This window comes from Urocampus carinirostris, chromosome 3 (genome assembly GCF_059441175.1).
Source record: "Urocampus carinirostris isolate Australia breed hairy pipefish chromosome 3, RoL_Ucar_1.0, whole genome shotgun sequence".
In the NCBI taxonomy this organism is placed as follows: domain Eukaryota; kingdom Metazoa; phylum Chordata; class Actinopteri; order Syngnathiformes; family Syngnathidae; genus Urocampus; species Urocampus carinirostris.
The window spans coordinates 41,514,172-41,531,676 of NC_142351.1; the positions used below are offsets into that span (position 1 = coordinate 41,514,172).

Genomic DNA, 17,505 nt, shown 5'->3' on the forward strand with positions numbered 1-17,505 from the left:
TAGTGGGTAGGAATCTCTGGCAAATAAATGCCTATAGCAAGACCCTTCCCCTACTTGTGTCCTCTTACAACCCTATAGAACTCAATGAACCCTCAGAGTCATCCATGATTGGCTGGAGGGCTGCCAAAAGAGTCCAATCAGAGCATCTTACTTGAATGATTTCCAAGCCCTCCCCCACAAGATACCGGCCTTGCACGTTTGACTTGGGGTGCATGACTTTACCTGCTGTTCATTGTCATTTTTGCAGCTTTTTGGATTGGTTTTACTCCTTTTATAGCTTGGAATAAACACAGTTTACAACGCAAGATAAACACAGCCTTTGTATGGAATAGTTGATCCATGGGTGGGGCCTGAGGTGTTGATCTATTTCAAACACCCTCTGATGCAAGTGGATGCAGGTCTGCATTTATTCAGGTGACGTATGCATGTGCAAAGTACTTTGCAGATTACTGTAACATACCTATATGCTTTTAAAGGTTTTGAGATTTCTCTAATGTGCAATAGTTCATGAAGTAGTTTGAAAGCAGGAAAGTTCACTGTGAAAGAAAATATATTGAGTGTATATTGATTTCGGTTTAAGGGGCAAAAACAAAAAAATCCTCCTGGTCTTGGTTAAACATATGAAAACACATCTTCAAGCATTACAATTTTACCCTGCAAGGTAAAAGTACAGCACAAAGTCATGTCTTTAGATTTTTTTTCATATTTCTATTGTTTTTAAACACCACTAAAACAACAAATTCATTTCCCCCCACTTTGGTTGGTTTACATTCAATCAAAAGCTCATGCTTTGTTCTTAATTTTGCATGCTTTACTGTTGTTCTTTTAGTTTTTTTGTATCTGTGTCTCCTAGCATTCCTAGAACATATAATCCAAAACATGAAAAGTCAGCTGCGAAAGATTTGACGAAAATGTTGGATTAAATACCTTTTTAATCAACATTTGAAAACACCTCATGCTTTTTATGTTTCTTCTTAAATGTATATGCATTAATTTTACTTTTGAAGTAGGGTACACCATACGATGTGTCCTTTTATGGTTGAAAGTTGAATATTTTCTCGATTAACTATGTCTTAATGATGCCTAACTCGATTCATAGAGCCTTTATATTTATATTTTTTCCCCACTGCGCCTATCAGCATTTAACATACATTTCTCAATGCTCAATGCTATTCGGGACGCACAACACATGAGGTAGAAGGAAAGAGGAGAAAAGGAGGAAGTGAAGAGGGAGTTTTTGATCGTAAGAGTTTTTTGTTAGTGTATTATGAAAATGGTAAAAGAGAGGTTCTGTTTCAATTACAGTCCAAACACACACATAAACCCCCAAAAGATATATATATATATATATATATATATATATATATATATATATATATATATATATATATATATATATATATATGAACTTCCCGCCCCCATCTATTTTCATTTTCAAATATTTCTAAAAATTCTCTAAGGAGCCACTAGGGGTGCGCTAAGGAGCCAGATGGGGCTTTTGGAGGCGCAGATTTCTGACCCCTGCATTAAGTAGACCCCATTCAAACTGGGGTGTGAACACTTATGGTGCAAAAGTTTCCCAAAATATCAGAATTCTAAAAAAATGTAAAACTTTTAAAGGTACAACTGGTGAAGAAGAAGTAAGATCTTAGGCTCGAGCCAGGCCCGAGCCCGGCCTGAGGGCTCTGTTGTCTTCCAAAAACACCCCTCTTCCTCTTGATTCCTCACAAATAAAATATGGAAATTCCAGTTTGCTCTGGGCTCGGTCCCTCAAATCAAGTTAATCGGTCCAACTTGGGCTGGGTCGGGCTAATGGATTTTAGGCCCGATCTTACCTCTATGGTGAAGTAATCTTGAGGTAAGTGATTCGTGACCTCAAAAACTGGATTTTTAAAACTAATTTTCCCTGTATTCTAAGATTTTTCCTGGTGGATGTGACATTATCCAGATGATTGGGAAGTTTAAAATTGCGGGTTAATAAAACAGAAAGGAATCCTGCATCCACTCTTACTTGTACGGCACGTCCTCGCATCTTCACACACTCCTTACATAACTTTTTTTTCTAGTGAGCTCAGTGACATTATTAGCCAGATCTTATGTAAGGAGTTTTATGCAAGCAGCTGTGTTCACTTGATAATTTCTTAGATTTCGCTCTCGCTCTTTTGTAGTTCATGAACAAAAGTTACACAACCCTTTTTATTAAAGATTTTCAAAAAGTTAATCCCAATAAGCAGGTAGCGCTTTGGGAGGTCTTCATTTACTTGAAAAGCGCTATATGAATGCAGACAATTTACCATTTACCAATTATATGCTTGTATGTCAAAAAAGTGCTTTTTATTTTGCATCATATTAGCCTCACTAGAGGGACCTGACAAAATAATCTGCCGTCTTGTTGCTATGGGTACCACAATACATAAAACCTTGCAAAAGGCTTGGTAAAGAAAAAAAAAATGTGTGGTTTGGTCACTTTAAGTCTTATGTGGTTTGTATTCTTCCTTGTGCTTGTAGCACTCATTTTCAGTCACACGACACAATACGGATTATTTTCTCTTTTTTTTTTTTTTTTAAACGAAAAATCAGCAAACAAGAAAAGATTGAGGACTGTATATCTCTTATATCTGATCAACTTTAAACAATTGAAAGTTGTAATGGCAAAGTTTTGGATTTACTTTTTATTCTCTGAGACTTCTTAGTTTAATTTAAAGGAGCTGTATGGTATTTGGATCTTTGTTACTGTCAGTCGCCATCGTCTGGTTTAAAGACATGATTACAACCTCAGCCAGCTGAGTCAAGTACGAGCATTTCTAAGACATTCACGAATAAACTCTTATTTTTTCATCATTTAGGGACAATTTCTTACTCTCGGCATTTTCATGCCACACTGACATAAAGTAAAAAAATGGCTGACACGAACATGACGTCACTCTCCAGCGGCTTGATGTGTGTCATGTGACCAATGGTGCCCTCTTTGAACATCTTTGAACATTTCATGTAAATGTTGAGATCACAATTTTTCTATTTTTACCACATTTGTTTTTATATCCTCAATAATTTCCGAGATATTTAATGTGAAATGGAATTTTATAGCTTTAGCAATTCATTTCAAACGTTTAGCTTAAAAAAAGATAGTGGCCTGTTTGTAGTTGTCTGGCACATCCCCCACTTTTCCATAGCAGCATGCAGACAGGTCAGGCTAGACTGCCTCTCACTCATCCCCCGGCTAACCCGTCAAACCTAGCTTATTTTGTTCTACTGTGACCTCATTCACTATGGATCCTATCCACGTAAATACAGGTTATTATCAATCCAATACTGATACGTTTTGTTTGGAAATCTCATGAACATTTAATAATTGAAACCCCCTCCCCCCTTGAGCTAGTTCCTAATTATGATAAAAACACTCCAAAAAAATCTAGTTTTTATTAAATAACAACAATGCAAACTTTGACTGTATAAAAATGAATATTTCTTTCGAACCTGTTTCAAAACAAGTCAAGAAAGTCAAACCAAAAAAGCAGCAATGATAATGAAAATACAATAATGAGAAAATCAACATGACAAACCTAATACTTTCCGTCGCACAATGTTTTGAAAATGAAGTTAAAGTGCAAATAGTGTAAACCGGTGGTTCTCAATTGGTCTAAATTCAGACTCTCAATAAAATGAGATGTGATCCCTCAAACACAGTTACAACGGCACTAAATGACTGAACAGGAAGAAAAGATTGAGCTGGGCGTTATTGCCATCTGCTGTAAAGGAGTGTAACTTACCCTCCATTTTTTTCTTTTTCTGGGCAAAATTTTGCTAAGGCAAAGGCCCACTGAAAACCGCTCACCGACCCACAAGTTGAGAGACCCCAGTGTAAACAATATGATGCTCAAAACCTTTACATTATATAAATGACAACACTTGAACGACAACCACTGTGAAGTCAAGAGTTGAAAAAAAGAGCGGCAATGTATCAAAATTACAAATATTCTATTACAAAGTGAACAAGAGAACTAACACACTGCATTTTGGATACAGAGCCATTTTCTGTAAAGGCGGTATCCGTAACTTCAAAATTTTCGACTTGCTGATGCCATCTCCTGGCGTAAATCATCATTGCAGCCACTGTCAAGCTTCTTTTCTAGGGCGAGTGTATGAAGTTTTTAGACGTGCTCCAAAAAACCTTCCTTTTTCATCTTTTGGGGGTATAGGTTGGCATTTGGACTGTATTTAAAACTGTCCTTTTCTTGCTTTCACCATTTTCATCCTGGACGGAAAAAAAATGCGAGCACGCCCATGAAATCAAAAACCCCATCTGCATACCCCCACCTCCTTTCATCCATGGTGCAAGAAGATAGGCGCGGTTGAAAAAAAATATATAAAGGCTCTTTCGACTCAGTTGTGCGTTGTAAACACATACTTAAAAGAGAAAATATTTGATTTTGAACTTTTCAAAGACACTTCAAGCTACGCACCCCACCTTTTCCCCCGCTATACTTATGTGCCGCCCTTCCTTGTTCTGTTACATAAGAACTCCTAAAAATGATTTAAAGTTGTGCGTGTGTATTTAGGCTGTGGTGATGGCAGCAGTGCAGCTTCGCCATTCTTTTTTTGGAACAGCAACACCAGAGGTAGAGAAGCATACAACTCTGAAGTGATCCGAAAGGATATCTAAAGTTCCTCAAAGTAATAATGGAGGATTGAAGTATCGATCCCAGGAAAATCACATGCTTACTACTCGGATTGGATTTTTGGATTGCTCCGCCCACCCCAAGGAGTTACTTTCTTTATCAATTTATTTTTAATCTCCATTACTTTACATTACATTGATGCTTTCTTTGCTGTAGAACAATAATTACAGCCACAAAGCCTTTGTTAAAAGCCAAAGTCATTTTTCTGTTGAAAGCTGTTAAACCACCCAAGAAACTCTTGTGGGCATCACACCTCCATTGTTCATTTGTGCTCAATGACTGATCAGATCATGTGCTGAATCTGTTCAACAGATTTTTTTAGGTGGATGGACGGTCAAAAAAGAGCCCGCCAATCACCTTTTCTCCTTCTTTCAGGCGGCGATGCTGAGATAGCACAAGAGGATGTCTGATGACGAGACCAGAAATCGGAATAAGAGTAAAGGCCAGCAAGAAATTTGTCACATCGCTGACAAAACAAGAAATATTGATGTAGATGACGAAGACGAAATATTTGGTAAGTACAAGAGTTGGCTCATTCAACATATGTTGACGGAAGCTGGCAAACTAAATATTTTTTTACTACGAAATATGCTTTAAAAATGGTGGTTCACTCCCTGTAAATTGTAAAGAAGTAGTAATCTGGAAAAAAAGTGTTAACTTGAATGTTATTTTAAACTCATTTCAACCTTAACCTTTGAAAATGACTCTCTCAAAATAGTTTTGTGAAAAATGCCTCGCAAATTGCATCCCGCACGAAGATGACCTGGAAGGGTGAAGAAAAATTGTACCGCGCTAGCAGAAAGCCATTGCTACCATGACTTATTTTTCCCATGTATTTAATTTTAAGCAATCACTGTACACTGACAAAGGCAATAAAACAGTTTCCCCAATAAAATGTCAAACACATAAGACAACTAAAATGTGGGACAGAACCCGGGTGGTTAGCTCTCAGCCTCACCTTCCAGGCTTTGATTCCATCTACTGTGCGGACTTTGCATGTTCTTCCTGTGACTGCGTGGGTTTCCTCCAGACACTCCGGTTTCCTCCCATATTCTAAAAACATGCATGTCAGGTTAATTGGAGACTCCATAATGTCCTTAGGTGTGACTGAGCGAGCCAATGGTTGTGTGTCTCCTTGTCCTTGTCAGAACCAGAACAAATGGTAGACCCAAACGCATAACGTTTCACACAAAAGTTTATCGGGATATCGAGGAAACAAGCACCAGCGATCCGATGCTCGCTGGACAGGAGGAGCAAGTAGCTCACGGGATCAGAGCGTGAGTGGAATGCGGAAGCGGCTTTGTCGGAGTGGGAGATTGGAGCGTTGTCAAATGGTCAAAAACTGGTCGTGAGCCGGAGCGGGAGATCAGAGCGTGGTCAAATGGACAAAATGGGTCAATAGCCGGAGACAAACGGGAAATCAGGAACAGATGAGTAGGATACGGATGATGATAGAACCGACGGGAGCCAGAGTCAAAGTGCTTGCCTTGCGTGTGCAGAGGTTTGCTGATGGACTGACAAGGAGTGACTGGAGTACTAGGTATAAATAGGAGGGGAATCAATCAGGCAACTAGCAGCAGCTTGCGCCAAACGAGCGGGCACAGGTGAGTGGAATGAGTTATCGTGACAGTCCTCTGGATGGCAACCGGTTAAGGGTGAAAGAAACATTTTTTGCCAAGAGCATTGTAACATTTTATTTTTTAAAGCATATCAAACAAAAAAATATACATATTAAAACTTTTCGAAATGTCACAATATGTTTTCCCATTCCTCAAATCTATAGGTCAAATATATATGAAAATGTTCTGCAAATGGGGTTCCGTTTTTTTTTCTTTTTGCTTAAATTAACGATTACCTTAATTTTGTCATTCCTCTTGTGTAGAAAAATTATGGGGACTGTATTGTATTTTTTTTGTCTTAAAAGTAAAATAACACAACATATAATTTTGTGGTTTGTTTGTCTTGTATTTTGCAGCTTAACAAACAAATCCCAAAATACATTTATTATCATTATGTGTTTTAATCTTTTTATTCTACATAGATTGTCTTGTTGTGAATAAAGGTGCTGCGTTGTGTTTGTAAGGTTTAGTATTGCTTAATAAGGGAGATTGCAATTATGAATAAGGGGGGAGATTGGTTGAGGTGGACAGGTTTGGCACCAGTACTGTATGTCCTGAAGAATCTAGCACAGTTCTTTAAGAGATAAAGGGTTTTGTATCCACTCATTGTTTTCGTTGATATTTTTATGAATATATGTATTAAATTTTTTAAAGTCAGTGAGAGAGAAGCCCGGCCCGATCCTGATGCAATGATTGACATTTTAGGCCCAAAGTCAGGTTGGGCAAAAAACTGGAGCTTGGGTTTAAGCTCTTGCCTCTAAGCACAGAAAGTGCATGCTTCACTGTTTCATACATTGTGTACTTTTCAGGATGTAAAGAGACTAGCTCGCGTCATGGGGTTTTGGCACATTCGTCAGGTTTAGTCACCTCTTTCATAAGTCATTGCACAAGCAAGCAATCATTGGAGCAGGAGGTGAATGTGCTAATTAGCATGTAGCTCCCCTGCCAGGATGTAGGCGTGAACAGCATCTCTGTTTTTTGCATTCTGAGTGAGGAAACACAACATGTTTTTCTCCCACCATGTCGCTGCCACCTGTTGGTTTTGATGAGTCACGATGTAAGGAGTTGGGAAGCGAAAAACAGTGATGCTGAAAAGCTTTTATATTCTGCGATGACAATAAATCAAGGAGATAGAAAGGAACATATAATTCCCTCAGAATAGTAATAACAATTCTCAATCCCAGGTGGATACTTTTAAAAGTTGAATGCATTCACCTCCACTTTATTTTTTTTAGTTATCCTTCAGCAATAAGTTCAATAAATTTGCACCCCTGAAAGAATGAGGCCTATTTGTGCTGTGGACAAAAAAAAAATCAATCAACTTAGAATTCATAACCAATACTCTATTTGGAGGGAATCATCTATTTTTTTAATGGTACTCTTGTATTTTACTGCCATTATTTAACATTTTATAATACAGTATTTAGATCAGGAGTGTTACCAGGGGGATGGGGTGGTAACTGTCCAAAAACAGACACACTCTGCCCACCCAAAGAAAGTTGGATGCAGTAGTGAGGGCAGTCTGGGCAGCGCATATGATATCCCTTCATATATAATTGTGTATGCCACCGGACACTAGCGTGGACTTTACCGTGTTCTACAGCACTCACTGTCAGTTCAGTCCCCACATAACGTGACTTTACTTATCTACGTGACCAATTCAATGTTGCCACGCAAGTTAGCGCACAATGTGAATGTATCTGTGAGAGAGAGTGAGCATTTTTGCTCGCTTCAATTTATTCGAACTAATAGATACATGTAAGTGTTTCTGAGAAAAAAAACACTGTCAGACTCGGACCAGCCCAGATGTTGTCAGTGGAACAAGAGAAGGAGGAAAAGTGTCCAAACTGGATTACAGTGCTAACTCCACTCAGAGTGGGTGCCGCCTGTTGGTAGTGATGGAAACTCCGTTCTTTTTTTAGAGAAGCGGTTCTTTTGGGCAAAGCTCACTCTTTTGGCTCTTCAGATTTTTTTCTTGCTTTCTGAACGGGTAAGCGTCAAATACATTGTAAAGCCCCTTGGGAGGTCTTCAGTGACTTGAAAAGTGCTATATGAATACATTCCATTTACCATTTATTTTAATACACATATCACCAATTATTGTGTAACATTATGCACAAAATGATTTAAGGGTGGAGCAAAAAAAGAAAAAGACAAAATTAAAAAAGAAACAAGAGAAGTGAAAATTTAACAAGAGAAAAAAGATTGAAAAATAAGTAAAAGATAGGAAAAAGAGATAAATAAAGAAAAAAATCAGAAAAGAGACATGAAGAATGCAGGAAAAGGTGAGGAAAAAGCAAGAAAAACATATGAAAAGCTACGAAAAATAAAACAAAAGAAGAAAAAGGGGGAGATAAACAACAAAGGAATACAAAGTGGAAAAAAGTAAAAAGCTAGGGAGGAAAAGAAACAAAAAAGAAAACAAAAAGGAAAAAGAAAGACAAAGAAGAAAAAATGAAAAAAAAAGTTTTTAGTGGGTCTCTTTGTGTCAGGAACCAGAACAGGAACAGGACACAAACACGTGACGTTCTCACACAAGCCTTTTATTTTATGGGAAATGGGGAGTCATGCATGTTAGACAGCGGTCTGGCATGGAAAGACAGGAAGCCAGTGACTGACGAGAGCAATTCCAATTGCCCGAGTTAATATCGAACAGATGGGGTCGATACCGGACAGGACGGGACAGACAGACGGGATAGATAATGAAGCAGAATATCAAAAATAAACAGGACAAACTGAGGGTAAGGAAAACTGGAAACCAATAATAAACAGGACAAAAATAAACGGGAACAATACTGGACTGGAAATACCAACCGGAAAACAGGGCTGAGTCAGAGCCCACGTCTTGTAGGGCAAAGGTTCGTTGACGGACTGACGAAGTAAGAGTGAGCGCACTGAGCCTAAAAAGACGGAAAGCCAATCTGTTAATGAGCCGCAGCTGGCGCCACAAGAGCGGGGCCAATTGGGCACCATGGCAACCGTGACATTTTGATCAGTTTATTACCAATAATAATATAAAGATTTTCACAAATTGAATTAATATCTTTTTACAAAATATATGATTCAGGTGAATTGGCCGGTCCATATTGTCCCTAGGTGTGAATGAGCGAATGAGTTGTCTGTCCCCGTGTGCCCTGCGACTGGCTGGCAACCAGTTCAGGGTGTCCCCTGCCCACTGCCCGAAGATGGCTGGGATGGGCTCCAGCCCCCCCGCGACCCTAATGAGGATAAGCGGTACGGCTAATGAGATGAGATGAGATGAGATGATTCCACTAAGTTATAAAATATAAATACAGGGAGTGCAGAATTATTAGGCAAGTTGTATTTTCGAGGATTAATTTTATTATTGAACAACAACCATGTTCTTAATGAACCCAAAAGTCTCATTAATATCAAAGCTGAATATTTTGGAAGTTGGAGTGGGGCTTTTTTAGTTTTAGCTAATTTAGGAGGATATCTGTGTGTGCAGGTGACTATTACTGTGCATAATTATTAGGCAACTTAACAAAAAACAAATGTATACCCATTTCAATTATTTATTTTCATCAGGGAAACCAATATAACAGCTCAACATTCACAAATATACATTTCTGACATTCAAAAACAAAACAAAAACAAATCAGTGACCAATATAGCCACCTTTCTTTGCAAGGACACTCAAAAGCCTGCCATCCATGGATTCTGTCAGTGCTTTGATCTGTTCACGATCAACATTGCGTGCAGCAGCAACCACAGCCTCCCAGACACTGTTCAGAGAGGTGTACTGTTTTCCCTCCTGTTAAATCTCACATTTGATGAGGGACCACAGGTTCTCTATGGGGTTCAGATCAGGGGAACAAGTAGGCCATGTCATTAGTTTTTCTTCTTTTAGACACTTTCTTGCCAGCCACGCTGTGGAGTACTTGGATGCGTGTGATGGAGCGTTGTCCTGCATGAAAATCATGTTTTTCTTGAAGGATGCGGACTTCTTCCTGTACCACTGCTTGAAGAAGGTGTCTTCCAGAAACTGGCAGTAGGACTGGGAGTTGAGCTTGAGTCCATCCTCAACCCGAAAAGGCCCCACAAGCTCATCTTTGATGATACCAGCCCATACCAGTACCCCACCTCCACCTTGCTGGCGTCTGAGGCGGACTGGAGCTCTCTGCCCTTTACCGATCCAGCCACGGGCCCATCCATCTGGCCCATCAAGACTCACTCTCATTTCATCAGTCCATAAAACCTTAGAAAAATCCGTCTTGAGATTTTTCTTGGCCCAGTCTTGATGTTTCAGCTTGTGTGTCTTGTTCAGTGGTGGTCGTTTTTCAGCCTTTCTTACCTTGGCCATGTCTCTGAGTATTGCACACCTTGTGCTTTTGGGCACTCCAGTGATGTTGCAGTTCTTAAATATGGCAAAACTGGTGGCAAGTGGCATCTTGGCAGCTGTACGCTTGACTTTTCTCAGTTCACGGGCAGGTATTTTGCGCCTTGGTTTTTCTACACGCTTCTTGCGACCCTGTTGACTATTTTGAATGTAACGCTTGATTGTTCAATGATCACGCTTCAGAAGCTTGGCAATTTTAAGAGTGCTGCATCCCTCTGCAAGATATCTCACTATTTTTGACTTTTCAGAGCCTGTCAAGTCCCTCTTCTGACCCATTTTGCCAAAGGAAAGGAAGTTGCCTAATAATAATGCACACCTGATATAGGGTGTTGATGTCATTAGACCACGCCCCTTCTCATTACAGAGATGCACATCAGCTGATATGCTTAATTGGTAGTAGGCTTTCGAGCCTATACAGCTTGGAGTAAGACAACATGCATAAAGAGGATGATGTGGTCAAAATACTCATTTGCCTAATAATTCTGCACTCCCTGTATATATATATATATATATATATATATATATATATATATATACACCTTATTTTCCGCACTATAAGATGCACCTAAAAGTCTTAATTTTTTTCAAAAGCTGACCATAAGACCTTATAATACAGTGCACCTTATAAATGGATCAATATTAAGTTGCAAAGTCTTGCAACTGTTGCAAGCAGCCGCCGACTAGATTTTCCCCCGAACGCGAAGTAGTCCGCGGTGTATGCTGGAATTTAAATACCAGCGTTTCATTGGCTAACCAATGTGTCAATCATCATTTGAATCGATCACTATTGGCTAAAGTTATTCTGAGGTAAAGGGGGCGGATCCTTTTTATCATTTACAGTCTCGCATAGGCTAAAGAGGCAAAACAAAGCCTGCAATTGGCCGAAAAAGATGTGTCAATCATCAGTTGAATCGATTACTATTGGCTAAAGTTATTCAGAGGTAAAGGGGGTGGACCTTTTTTTATCATTTTCAGGCTCGCATAGGCTAAATTGGCAAAACAAAGCCTGCAATTGGCAGAAAAAGATGACTGTGAATAGCATGTTGGGTTGAACTACGCCATAGAGATAACAGTATTTTACTATTCTGTACTGTATTTTTAAATATTTTACTCTCCTGGATTTACTACACTCACAGATATAAGAGGACCATTATTGAACGCAACGACTTCGGTGAGCTACTCCGGCTATATATTTTCCCAGTATCTTGTTTCAGAGTGATCTAGATGTTTCTGTGATGGGTCTTTTTTTAAATTAAACTCAATTCCAAGTGTTTATTGTTATATGCACAGTAAAGGTGCGAGCGAAAAAGAAAATAGAAACTAAGGAATGGTTGGCATTTCTTGAATCCCAAGACTTTAACCTTCCGAATGATATATGGAACGATGCATTTGAGTGACATCGTATGGACACCGCATCCGCACGTGTCTACGACATGTATTTGCTTCTTTGCAAGCTTACGGAATGTTAAGGGGGTAATAAGTTGGACTCAACTATCTGACTGTTTTGTCCACGTTCCCATTGTAGCGCCTTACAATCCGGTGTGCCTTATGTATGGAAGCTTTTTTTTGGGGGGGTGCGCCCTATAACCCGCGGAAAATACGGTAATCCAGAAAAATCAGTCTCATCAACCATGCAAGTAAAGTTATACCAAAGGTCTTACGGAACAGACTGGAACCACAGGCTGAAAACAGCCTAGTCGCATCCCAATTAAGAAATTTCAAAAGCACCAAAGAAACCATTCTCACAGCTTCATAGATTTCAAAGAGAAAGTTCGTGGGGAAGTACAACATCGGCCACAAACTGAACATTTCACACATAGGCCTTCACACTGCTACGTCTGAATCAATCCAACCCTCATTAACTATTTAATTGGAATAAAACATTTACTGTCGCAGAAACTGTGACACATATGAAAAAGAATCAATAATAACCACGAAAAATTCCCTATCACTTAGGAACATAGCCACTATTTACTCACGAAAAATCAGTTCTATTTGTGCACAAAATCCATCTTTACTTTCCTCAGGAAAATTTCATTTCCTCTGTTGTACAGATTTGCCCATTCAATTCCTTTAAAAAGTTCTTTTCTATCGCCATATAAGCTAACGCTGAAAGCACAGCCTGTCCTGTCGTATTTCTGACATAAGTTTTCATTAGATTTAGGGATGAAAAAGTCTGTTTGACAGACGGAGAGGACGAGGGAGATTTGTTTCTTCACCTTTTCATTGTGATACCTCTGTTACTGCCCCCTCGCCAATCATAGTTTGTGAAACTGCTGACGTTTTTATTGTTAAATATCTCTTCCATCCGGCAGCACGGCGGCGCAGTGGTTAGCGCTTGTGCGGCACAGTTCATGTCATGGGAACCTGTCGTGGGTTCAAATCCAGCTCCAGACTTCCTGTGCGGAGTTTGTATGTTCTCCCGTGCTTGCGTGGGTTTCCTCCGGGCACTCCGGTTTCCTCCCACATTCCAAAGACATGCATTTCAGGTGAATTGGCCGGTCCAAATTGTCCCTAGGTGTGAATGAGCGAATGAGTTGTCTGTCCCTGTGTGCCCTGCGATTGGCTGGCAACCAGTTCAGGGTGTCCCCTGCCCATTGCCCGGAGATGGCTGGGATGGGCTCCAGCCCCCCCGCGACCCTAATGAGGATAAGCGGTACGGATGATGAGATGAGATGAGATGAGATCTCTTCCATCCATTCAATATGGTTGGTAAAGTATAAAGCAGAGGCAAACAGTTTCTTTTGAAACGAAAGTGGAATAAGAAAGCTTGATGCGGTTGAGAAAATGGTCGGAACGCTTCTTTTCTGCCACTTTTATCACGGAGGAGGACCTCTTGAAGCACAAGAGCATACTATATTATTAAATGTTTATTTTTTTAGTACAAAACAACACAGGTTACTCATGCAAGCGTTAAATATACTTATATAAAGCTTAAACATACAAAATATAGCAACTTACGAAAAAATTCAGCGTACGAACGATCGTCCGGAACCTAACTCGTTCGTAGGTTGGAGAGCGTCTGTATATTTCTGAGCCGGGCAGCATCTTATGGCTAAATTGTGATTGATTGAATGCTTAAATATAAAAGAACACATTTGGAAGCAGCGCCGCCCAGGGAAAAGCAATAAAAGTAAGCTGATACACGGTTTGGAATTCTTTAAATATTCAGAGACAAAATACTATTAACATCGCGTTATTCAGTGTCACCACTGAAATTCAGCCATAAGAGCATGGTGAAAACATGAAAGGGACGATTCGGTTGCAGGATACTCATTGGAATAATCAGCACATTTTACTGACCCCTTTGCATAACCCCGACCTTAAATAAAACTAAACAAAATATAGGTTTAAATCCAGAGATAGTATTATGTGACTAAAGGCAAATCTTCGTTTTAGAAGAATAGGCAATTATGTGTGCTTGCCGTGTAAACGTGTATGACTGCAGTCTTTCTGTCTCTAGTGTGCCGCTGTAAAGAGTGAAATGTGAGTCTGCTTTCCTCATGAAGGCCGGGCCACAAGAATTGTGTTAGTATGGCAAAGGTGACTGTGTGCGTTGCAATAACTTAGGGGGACAGTCCGAGCGCAAGAAACCCCCTTACCAACCACCACTGCCACTAACTTTGCTATCCTCTAACAGTATTGCTTCGTATGTTCAGTTTACGTATCTACGTACTGCATATACGTGTGCATGAATTTATAGGACAATGCAGAAACGGAATCTTTGCCGACACTTAAAACTGCAGTTTCGGCGGTGTGTAAAAGTATTGCAAGCAATTTTCACCTTTCGCGTCAAGTTTTAGCGCATTATGTATTTTGCCCGAAATAGAAACACTCGATTGTCACAATTACCCATTGCCCGCAACTGTGCCTGCTCGTTTGGCGCCAGCTGCTGCTTGTTGCCTAATTGGCTCCTCTCCAATCTAAACTCAACTCTCATTCTCTACTGGTTAGTCCGTCATCGAACCTCTGTACTTGCAAGGCAAGCATTTTGGTCTGTCCTGACCTGTCCGGTATCCTGCTCGTGTATCGAGTATCCGGTATCGATCCCGTCTCTACAATCCTGTCTGATATCTGGGTCGTGTATCCATCCGGTCCTGTCCGGTATCCTGCATCCGGTATCGATCCCGTCTGTCCAGTCCTGTCCGGTATTCTGCATCAGGTATCGATCCCGTCTGTCCCGTCCTGTCCGGTATCCTGCTCATGTATCCAGTATCGATCTCGTCTGTCTCATCTTGCCGGTATCTTGCTCGTGTATCCAGTATCCGGTATTGATTCCGTCCTGTCCGGTATCCTTCATCGGCTATCGATCCCCTCTGTCCCGTCCTCTGCGGTATCCTGCTTGTATAGCCCGTATCTGGTATCAATCCCATCTGTCCCGTCTTGTCTGGTATCTCGCTCGTGTATCCGGTATTGATCACGCCGCTCCCGTCCTCTCCGGAATCCTGCTTGTGTATCTTGTATCTGTTACCGATCCCGTCTGTCCCGCCCTGTCCGGTATCCTGCTCGTGTATCTTGTATCTGGTATTGATCCCTTCTGTCCCGTCCTGTCCTGTATCCTGCTCGTCTGCCCCTGGCTTCCTGTTTTCCCGTGCCTGACTTCTCTTTCCTGGTTCTTCTGCCCAGCGATCGCCGAATCGCTGGCGTTTGTGTTACCGCGCATGACTGCCTCGCTCCCGTAAATAAAGCTTCGTGTGAAAACGTTACGCGTTTGGGTCAACCGTCTGTTCGGGTTCTCACATCTATAGTTTATCATATCTGCATTTTTTTCTTGGATATACAGACTGTCTCTGAAAATTAGCATATTGTGATAAATGTTCTGTTCTGCAATTGAAACAAAACCAAAATTTATCACGAATTAAATGCGATGTTATGAGCTTTTTTATTATTTTTATTTTGCAGATTAGTCAAATAGCCCACTAGTAAATCTTTTCATGATATTCTAATTATTTGAGGTAGGATATTTAAGTGTATGCAATAATCAGAAATATTAAAAACCAAAATGGTGATATTTCAGTGGACCGTTCAAAAGTTTAGGGTCACCTAGAAATTTCCATTATTTGATGAAGTATAATAATAATAATAATAATAATTTCCTTGTATTGTCATTCTGTGTAACAATGTACACAGAACGAAATGTCGATTGCATCTGACCCGATGCAGCCGCAGCCAAGAGAGGGCGCCGCCGACCACTTTTTAAGTCTTAGGAATGACTCGGCCGGGGCGCGAACCCGAACCTCCCAGTCTCAAAGCGGGCGCCTTACCATCTAGGCTACTGAGCTGGTTATACATCCATTCATCCATGCATATGTTTTTTTTTAATAAATAGTACTGTAAGGCATTTTGTAATGTATTTTTGGGCTAATTGTTTCGATGAAATAAATTTAAATCTCATCTCATCTCATCATCCGTACCGCTTATCCTCATTAGTGTCGCGGGGGGGGCTGGAGCCCATCCCAGCCATCTCCGGGCAGTGGGCAGGGGACACCCTGAACTGGTTGCCAGCCAATCGCAGGGCACACAGGGACAGACAACTCATTCGCTCATTCACACCTAGGGACAATTTGGACCGGCCAATTCACCTGAAATGCATGTTTTTGGAACGTGGGAGGAAACCGGAGTGCCCGGAGGAAACCCACGCAAGCACAGGGAGAACATACAAACTACGCACAGGATGTCTGGAGCTGGATTTGAACCCACGACAGGTTCCCATGACATGAACTGTGCCGCACAAGCGCTAACCACCGTGCTGCCCCTTTACATTTAAATCCCCACATAAAACGAATTCTTAAAATTGTGTGTATTTAAACGCTATTTAAAGTAACTTCGATCTCAGCTTCCCAATTATTAAATGGCCACAAGGAGATGGCAAATACTGGCTCCCATGACGTGTACGGATACTAGTATCAGTGTCAAAAAAATGAATGTAATTATTATTATCAATATTGTCTATAAAAACCACCAAACAAATGAAATACTTAGTTGAAGAGACAAAATTCTCATGACTCACCCAAAAACAAGAAACAACGTCATTATTCAATTGCGCTGTGTTCCTAGTTCAAACATTATCCTTGTTACCCAAACCAGTCGTCTCTGTGTGGGCGTGGTCTGATGACGTCACCATCAGGTGTCAGTCTGAAGTTGGGCGGGGAAATGGGGGGGATTCTCGGCTAGGCTGGCCTGGGCTGATTTCAGCGAGCAGTTTTGTAATTGTCCCCGTGGCCCTTCGCTTGGTGGAGGCTGATCACACTAGCAAAATAAGCAAGAATGGCAGCAGGGAAAGAAAGGAAAGTAGAAGTCGAGAACACATGATATGGGTGAGTAAAGGCCTTTTCTCCTAACCGGTTTACTGAGTTTTCAGTGACTTGTTATGCATGTTTCTTACCTTGATAATCCTCTTCACTTTTAGGTAATTGTTGTCATTTTGTGTCTGTCACCATGACCCAAATGTGGTGCATGCCAAATGAGTTGAGTGCACTTTTAGAGGTTTCGTAAGGCTTATTATGGAACACATGCCCTCGCTTCTAAAATATGTTTTTGTTGATGAACTTAATCGTAGGTTTTATAACCGTGAGTTGACACAGTGACTGACATCTAAAACGGTCACTGTTGATTCTCATAAAGCAGGGGTCACCATCCTATATTAAATGCATTTCTAAAATTACAAATCATCATGTTATTACTATGTTGTTACTATGTTTTTACCAGCTTCGTTATTGGAAGTAGGGTTAAAATAGACCCAGTTAACCACTAAAAAAAAAAAAAAATACTAGAAAATCACAATGACACAGCACTAGCAAACTATTTTCAGAACAGGTCCGCTGGCACAACAGCTGCCCTCAGGGGG

General features: G+C 40.5%; 1 long non-coding RNA gene across 1 annotated transcript; it reads left to right on the forward strand.

Moving 5' to 3' along the window:
* The first annotated feature begins 213 nt into the window (after nucleotides 1-213).
* LOC148369736 (uncharacterized) lies at nucleotides 214-17,038 on the forward strand. The gene is made up of 3 exons (XR_015849882.1): nucleotides 214-414; nucleotides 5,055-5,193; nucleotides 16,833-17,038. It is a non-coding gene; the product is annotated as an uncharacterized LOC148369736 (long non-coding RNA).
* Nucleotides 17,039-17,505: the final 467 nt, after the last annotated feature.